The following is an 8578-nucleotide window of genomic DNA, read 5'->3' as shown; positions in this document are numbered from 1 at the left end:
GGCTACTAGTTCCATTGTACTTCTCAAACTCAGGCATTTTGAATTTATAAGGGAGTACTAAATCCGGAACCAATCTCAATTCTTTAGCGTCGATTCCATGGTAGCTCTCAGTACTTTTCATCGCTCTAAGTTTTTCCTCCAGCCATTTATATTTTTCCTCTAACTGCTTTGGCAATTCATCCTTCATTTTCTTCTTCCTAGCTGTCTCATAGAAGTCAGGGATAGTAGGATTAGCAAGGTTGGCTCTGGGGTTAGAGCCTGATCCAACTTGAAGATTCATTAGCGTCGCAGCGTCGTCCTGAAATTGCTGAGGCTTAATGGTAACAGAGGATTTGCGCGGGTATTCAGCTTGAGCTCACACATGTGGAAGAGTAAAGGCTGGAGGATAGAGTGGTTCATCCTCATTACCCTCTTTGACATCAGCCATGGGACCCTTTCCCTTATCACCTCCTCCAATCAATAGTTGGGTTAGCTTTGCCATCATATTATTTTGGGATTCCATTATTTTATCTATCATTTTTTGTTGAATCTTCTCAAGCTGCTCATTCATTTGTTGTTGAAGCTGATCCTGCATTTCTTTTTGGAACTGTTCTAGCCTTTGGTCCATGTCTTTAGTCTTTGATTGAGTACCGTAGCAGTGTTTGGCAAGTTGGTTGGTTTCCAGATTAACTGAGGAATGATTTTAATCAATTAGGCTCTTTTAGTGGACTTTAATGTTTATGATGTCATGCAATGCGAATGCATGCAATGAATGCATAAAGAGATGTTGATTCTGATTCAATTCCATTTAGAAAACTTTACTAGAAAACAAATCTCTTTACATAAAATGGATATTTATACGGCCTTGCCCTCATAGGCGGAGATATTTGATCCTCTTCTTCATTCGAGCGTTAAGATAAATCTCACGAGCTCTTCAAAAAAACGTCTCTTCTATCTCCTTTTTGCTCGATCTAGGCCGTAACTTATTGCTCACTCATCCTTATGATTGTCGTTGGCTTCTCTTTAAGAAGGTTCAGCAGCTCTCGAATAATCTTTGCCATCTTGAATCCTTCGGCAACGGAGCCATAGTCGTGTAGTCCTCCATTAAATTATCATCCTTCTCTTATCATGTGTTCTTGGACCATATTCGGACAACCATATTGTCATCCACTTTATCAAGAAACCCATTTTCTTATGACAAGCTCTCTATTTAGCAACTGAACGTGAATCAACACCTCTTTTTTAAGATGCAAATGCAATGCAGTCATAATAAAAACAACATAAAAAACAAGTTAGTACAAAGTAAAAGCAAATGAATAAAGTACCTACTCGGGTGGCCTCTAGGGATTTGGCATAGTTCTACCTAGGGCAAGTTCCTAAGGTTCATTATATGAGGTTTGGCTTCTAGAGCAAGGGTACCCGAACTAGTAGATTCCTCAATCCTCACCCATTATAGGATCATATGGACTGAGTTCAGTTCAGGGGAATACATTTCTCTATGGCTGCACGGAGATGAAAATCTCACGAAGACATAGGTACGGATGTATCCCGGAAGCGGTCCACTACCCTGCACGGAGGTAAAACCTCAAGAAGGACTAGTTTCTCGCTCCCACTTAAAGGGTAAAATCATTCAACTCATGTAATGTGTAGTGCAAACAATACTTAAATACATTAACAAGAAGATAATGAATGCAAAAAGATATCAAGAAAATTTTTTTAAAACAAATACTTTCTCGACCATAAAACAAAAATTAATCAACTTTGTGGCTCCACTGTCTTATTTTTTTTCAAAAAAATATCCCCAGTGGAGTCACCAAGCTGTCGAAACCATTTTTATTTGTTGGGAAAAAAACAAAAATTAGTTGTCGATGAAAATTTGGAGTCGCCACCAATCTTTTATTAAGGTGTGATTGGACCACCTAAAAATAACTTTGGTCTACGAGTTTTAGAAAAACAGGTTCGGGAGTCGGTTACGTACGAGGAAGGATTAACACCCCCGTACGCCCAAAAATTGGTACCAAGTTGATTAATAAATGTCTTAATGTCGATAGTTAAAAAAAGACGATCTTTAATTAAATTAATTATTAAGACGCCCTCATTTTGAAACAGAAAACATCACACCCAATACGTTAGGGCACGATATTTTATTTCTTCAAAATGAGTTTATCCAAAAAAAAAACTCGTGTGATAAAATTTAAGAAAATGCTTAATTGTTTAAAATTTATGAAGAAAACGCCACCCAATACGTTAGGGCACGATTTCTTAAAATCTCAAACATTCAATATTTCCTTTATTATTTTTTAAAGAAAATCTTTGTTTCGAGAAATCAACGCGTCACATCCAATACGTTAGGACACAACATATTGAATTCCCGATGACAAGTTTTATTTTGTTTGATAAAAAAAACAATCCTCGATTGTTAGATTTTACAAAGAAAATTGGAACCCAATACATTAGGGCTCAACTTTCTTGAAAATCCTAAATACGAGCATTATCTTTACTTTGAACATTTTGAATTTTAAAATCAAGTAAAGAAATGATGTAATGTTATATTGAATGTATGAATAAATGCCTCTTTAACAAATATCAATAATACATACAACAATTGTATAGAAATAATATAAATAAATAAATAAGCGAAATTAATATACATAATAAAAATAATCACATGCAAAATATCAAATAAATGGTAAAAATAAATAAAAATCTTTTAACATATAAACAAAACCATGAATTAATAATCAAATGAACAAAATAAACAAAATATAAAGAAAAAAGGCACATAATATATGCATTGAAATTAAAAGACATACACATAATTTACATATAAAATCTTGGGCTATGAAACTTATACATATATAATACATGATGTATTTATGAAAATAAAGAAAAAAATAAATTATAAAGCATATGAAAAATACATACATTTGCATTTTAAAATAAATATATTCATATATATATAATTGGTTAAAATATTAATATGTATACGTACATATATAAAAATAAATATATACGTATAGATTATAAAAATAATTACATATAAAAAATAAAAAATAATTACATTATATTAAAAAATAAATATGCATATGTATATATAAATATGTAAAAGAAAAAAACTATATATATACACATAGATTTAAAAATAATTAAATATGAAAAATAAAAAATAAGAAATATAAAAAAAATTACTAATTTGAAATGTAAATAAAAAAAATCTGGGGCAAATCTGCAAATAATCGAAGTTTGGAGGACGAAATTGAACGCACGAATTACATAGAGGGGCTGGAAGCGAAATTTTCCCTTCTTCTCTAAACGACGTCATTCACATTAGGACGAAATTGAAAACGATAATAAATTAAAGGGTAAATTAATAAAATAAAAAAACTTAATTGCAAAAACATTAAAAGGCGGAGGGGCTAAAAGCGCAATTTACCTCTCCGCTCAAAAACATGCGGATCCTAGGCCGGGTCGGGTCGGTTTCGGGTCAACCCATGCCCAAAACGGTGCCGTTTTAGTTGGCTATTTAAGCCAAAAACCTTTCAAAAAAATCATTTCTTTCATTCTTTTAAAAAAAATCCAAGAAAGCTCTCAACCCCTCAGTTCTCCGGCCTAGGTCCGGGCACCAGCCGATCGTCGGCCTCTGCGCCGACCACCGCCCTCCGGCGATGGCACCACCGTCTGCGGTGGCCGGAGAAGGTGAAAATCTTTTACTCGGTCCCTTTGAAGCCTCTAAACGTAGATCTGGCCCCGAAACCCACAAGACACAGCTGCAAGAGCCTCAAATTGCCGAGAAACCTTTCGGTTTCCTACCGTTCTTGTTGATTCCGGGCCACTCAGGTTGTTTCTTCCTCTTTTTCTTTGTTATTATTCGTTTGTAAAAAAAATAACAATAGAAAGAATAAATAAATAAGTATTGTAAATATCCACCTCTATAATCGATTTGCTCTGTATTATGTTTGATTCGCTGTAAAAAAAACAATAGCTTTTTTTTTCTTGATTTTTCCCGAATCCCCTTTTATTCTTGTTACAAAATAAAATAATAAAAAAGGAATAAAAAATAAAAAAAGACTCGATTCACCTTCAAAAAATTTCTTTTGTATTCTCAGTATTTTTCTCTCTATTTTCGTATTTCTTTACACTGAATCTCCCCCTAATTACAGAAAATGAAATGGCTTTATATAGCCAGAATCCATCAATTTACAGCGAATAATAAAAAATAAATTACTATGATCTTCTCCTCTGTTGCCTTTTTTGTTATTGTTGTGCTGGTGCTGTTTAGATCCAGTTTTTTCGCAGGTACAGAGGCTGTGGAAGAGGTATGCGCGTGATGGTACAAAGACGCTGAGGAAGAGGCGCTACTGCGATATTCTTGCGGCGCTATGGCTGGAGCTTGCTAGGGTTTCTGATCTTGTTTCGATTTTGGGCCAAGATTGTATTGGGCTTGGGCCATATGGGCCGATTGTAACTAGGGCCTTTTACCCGGACCAAAATCGGGTATTACAAATATCATTTGTCACTATCAATCTAAATTACGCAATTTCTTTACTTAGCATCTTGATATGTAGATTTTCATAAATTATGTTAATATCTCTTTCGAGCATAAGAGCAACTCACTCTAGGTTAATTAATTGAATTTTTTTTCTAATTAAAACCCCTATTATCGCATTAGCTTGTATCATGGATTCCGATATTAGATTTGACTCTAATCCGGTAGATTTATGTCGTCCTATTTCTAGAATTGCATGCAACTCCACTCAATTATGCAAGATCTAATCTTAAACAGGGTCTATTTAACCACCGATTTAAGCACATCCAACATGGATCAATAATCTAGAAATATTAAACCAAGAATTAAGCGCACATAATTAAGAATAAGAAACTAAGTATTTATTTGCGTCAAATAAAAATCAAACAACAAAATCCATCATAGAGCTCATTTCCCCTAAGTATTTAGAAGATTAGCTCATGCTTGAAAATAAAAACATCCAAGACACAGTATAACCGAAAGAAATAAAGAAACTCATGATAACTTCCTAAGAAATCAATTGGAAATCTTCAATCTTGACAAAAATTTATTTCAAAGTTTGCTTCAATTGTGTTTTTTCGAGTTGTTTTCTAGCGTATTCTCTAACGAAAATCTTCTTATTTTTTTCCTAAGATTCAATAGTGACTGGTAAAACAGCAAGTCTCTCGTCTGCTAAGGAGTCGAAGTCGACTCATTTGAAGTAGAGACAATTTGGTCATAGGAGGGAAAAAGGTATGACTATTTTGAATAAGAGAAGTTCTCTTTTTGGCATTGGATTTGGAAAGACAGAGCACTACGTTTGTTGAAAGCAGACCCGAGTCAATTTTGATTTGGCAGTGCACAAATTGAAGACTAGAAGTCTTTCGGTTTCAAAGTTCAAGCACGGCTTGGACTCAATTAATATCCTGCAGAGTTCGAGATAGGCCCATGGCGGGCTCGGCAAAGAAGGCATTGTAGAAATATGAGTCAAGGTGGAGAGTTATGGAGTATATCTCGCATTTCGGTTAAAATTAAGACACAAACAAATAGCGACAAAGCGATGAGGAGTCATTTTATTGAAAGTTAGTGCATAATAGGGTGATTGATTTATCCATTTTCCCTTCTCCCTAATAAATTGATCATTTTCTCAAACATTTAAGGGCTTTTTGGGTTTTTTTTGGAGTTGGTTCATTTCTCTTACATCATATATACATATGCACGTATGTATGTATGTATTCTAAACAACCTGCTCATGAAATTGTTAAGAGACTCTTTTGGAACTTTTCTAGAAGAAATCCAAACTTTTTAATTGGTTTTGAGTAATTTAATAATAATAGAGTAAAATAGAAAAGCTTAAATGTATTTTCCAATACATAAAAAAAGTGTAGTTTAAGTTTTTACATTTAATTTAATTTATTTTCATTTGCCTACTTCAATTTAATTAATTATAAATAGAGAAATCTATTATTAGAAAAATAATAATAACTCTAAGAAGAAATTACTTTTTTTTATTAATTACTATATTAAAACAAACATTTAATTTAAAGGAATAAATTATATTGGAATGATCTTAAAATTTTTAATTTTAGGCACCAATAAAATAGTACTACATCATCAATTTAACTTTAATTAAATTATTTAAAATAATACTTAAATTTTTATAAATTGATGATGTGGTTAGGATGTCTCTCTTTATATATGAAATGCTACTTTTAATTTGCATCTTAAATCCTATTCATGTACGAAGTTATTTTCCTCTTTCCTTGTATGTGGGATTTATATAACTTAATAATTATGGATTTAATTAAATACTCTAGCATCAAAGTAAAATAAGGAATGATTATGTTGAATTGAATTATTATGTTGAATTGAATTAACTACAGAAACAACATTTTTAAATAAGTAGGAAAATTGATATATTAAATTAAATATAAAACAAAAAATGTTAATTTTTTAAAAAATAAATATTTTATATATATTATTAAAATGCTAAGGATAAATACCAAAAGTATACATGAACTTTGGTACGATTTGCAATGTTATATATTAACTTTAATTTGGTGCGTTTGTATACATCAAAATTATTTTGATTCACTTTTATATTTCTCTAGCCCTCTTATTTATGTGACACAATTTTCCGTTGAATCATGTATAATTTCCTTACATGACATTTTATTAGATTAAAAAATAAACAAATAAATTTAAATTATTTCCACATATATTTTAAGGAATAAATACATTTGAGAAAAGGGTTTTTTTTATTTCCCAAGGATTTTAAAAAATCTAGGTGGAAATAATTTAAGTTTTTTTGTGTGTTTTTAACCTAATAAAATGCTATGTCAGCAATTTAGTAGGATTTAACAGAAAATTGTGCGACATAGATAATAAAATTAGTGAACAGTGAAAATGAACTAAAATTAAAGCTTGATGTGTACAAATACACCAAATTAAAGTTGATGTATAACATTACAAATTGTATCAGATATTAATATATAATTTTGATATTTATCCCAAATGTTAATTACCACAAATCACGTACCAATAAAATATTATTAAGATTATTATAATATTTTTAATATCATTCTTGAATATCACTAACTAAAATAAAGAGTATGTAATATAAATCATAACAATTGGCTTTGAAAATAAATTGATTTTAATTGAATATATAGTAATTTATATCTATATATAATTTTTTAGTTTTAAAACATAATTTATATAATGATATTTTTGTTTGTTTTATCACCATTATATTTGTTTAATGACATAAATATACAATCACAGTAAGCTTTGTTGTATAAAATATACTAAAAGTACAATCCCGCCTAATATTTTATAAATTCAATTCATAAGATAAGCAAATGAGTGAAAGTCTTAGTAGGATAGCCCTTAAACATCAATCAGATATAAATTTATTTGAATTAAGTAAATAAAAATATAAAATATAAATGAAATATATTATATTACAAGATAAAAAAAGTTCCAAATATAGGGTGCAATGTCTAAAGTTACGTGCAGGTTTCTTCCATCACTGGGGTTGCACCAGAGCTGCAACTTGACCTCGATCGTCCTTAGGCAGCAAGTTAGGTTGGCTTGCATCAAATGCAGGTGTAAAAAAAGAAGATGATGACCACAATAGGGATTCGTTGATGAATAATAATGTAATGAATGAGGCGAATAAGGTGTAGACACGCTCCATATATTTTTCAACATTTGCATAAAATAATGTTTGTTACTTAACAAATCAAGCATCAGAGTCCTCACTAGCATCATTGGAGAGATGGAAGAAGTCGCACATTCAAGTTTAGGAACACTCAAATGCATTTTTTCTCTGTTGAAATTCTTATGAAATGCTGAGCAAAAAAAAAAAAATCTTATGTAAGCATTGTGGCAGGCCTCCATAGGCATGTAGATCGTACTCATAGCCTAGGCTGAGGAGGCTCTTCAAGCGTAATAAGATAAGATTATCTATTGGTAGTATCCCTTTGAAGTATGTCCCTAATTTTGTGAAATAATCATCCATAATTGAAGGACCTTTGTCTAAAAGATGATGATCATTCTAATATATATAAGGTTTAGGATGCTGGCGCATGATGTATGGTTCAGTGTTTAAAATTTATGGTATAAGGTATATAATTTAAGATTTACTGTTTATGATTTTGAGTTTAAGGATGAAAGGTTATGGTTAAATTTTAAAATTTTTAATTTAGGGATTAAAGTTTTGAATTACAGTTTATGATTTATGATTTTAAATTTAGGGTTTTAAATTAAACTTTAAAAGGTATAGTATTTTTGGATTAGGCACAAGAAAAAACTATGAAATGAAGCTACAAAGGCATTACAGCTTGGTAAAAGGTTGGGTTTGCAAGCTATCAAAAACGAAGAAAAGGTTATCAAGAAACTTGTGCAAATTGAAGAGAATAGATTTAATATGAAACATTTGAGAATGTCGAGGACAGTTTTCCTTAGCGATTTATCTTGGACGTTCATTTCCGGTTGGAGTGGTTATAGAGCTCTATGCAAGGACCTCAATTTGGATTTTTGTCTTCATGTGACAATTCTTGTGGTGGAAAAGTTTAAAATTGTAGAGATTTT

The sequence above is a fragment of the Gossypium raimondii genome, chromosome 2 (genome assembly GCF_025698545.1).
Source record: "Gossypium raimondii isolate GPD5lz chromosome 2, ASM2569854v1, whole genome shotgun sequence".
NCBI classification, from domain to species: Eukaryota; Viridiplantae; Streptophyta; class Magnoliopsida; order Malvales; family Malvaceae; genus Gossypium; species Gossypium raimondii.
This window is presented reverse-complemented; position numbering follows the sequence as displayed.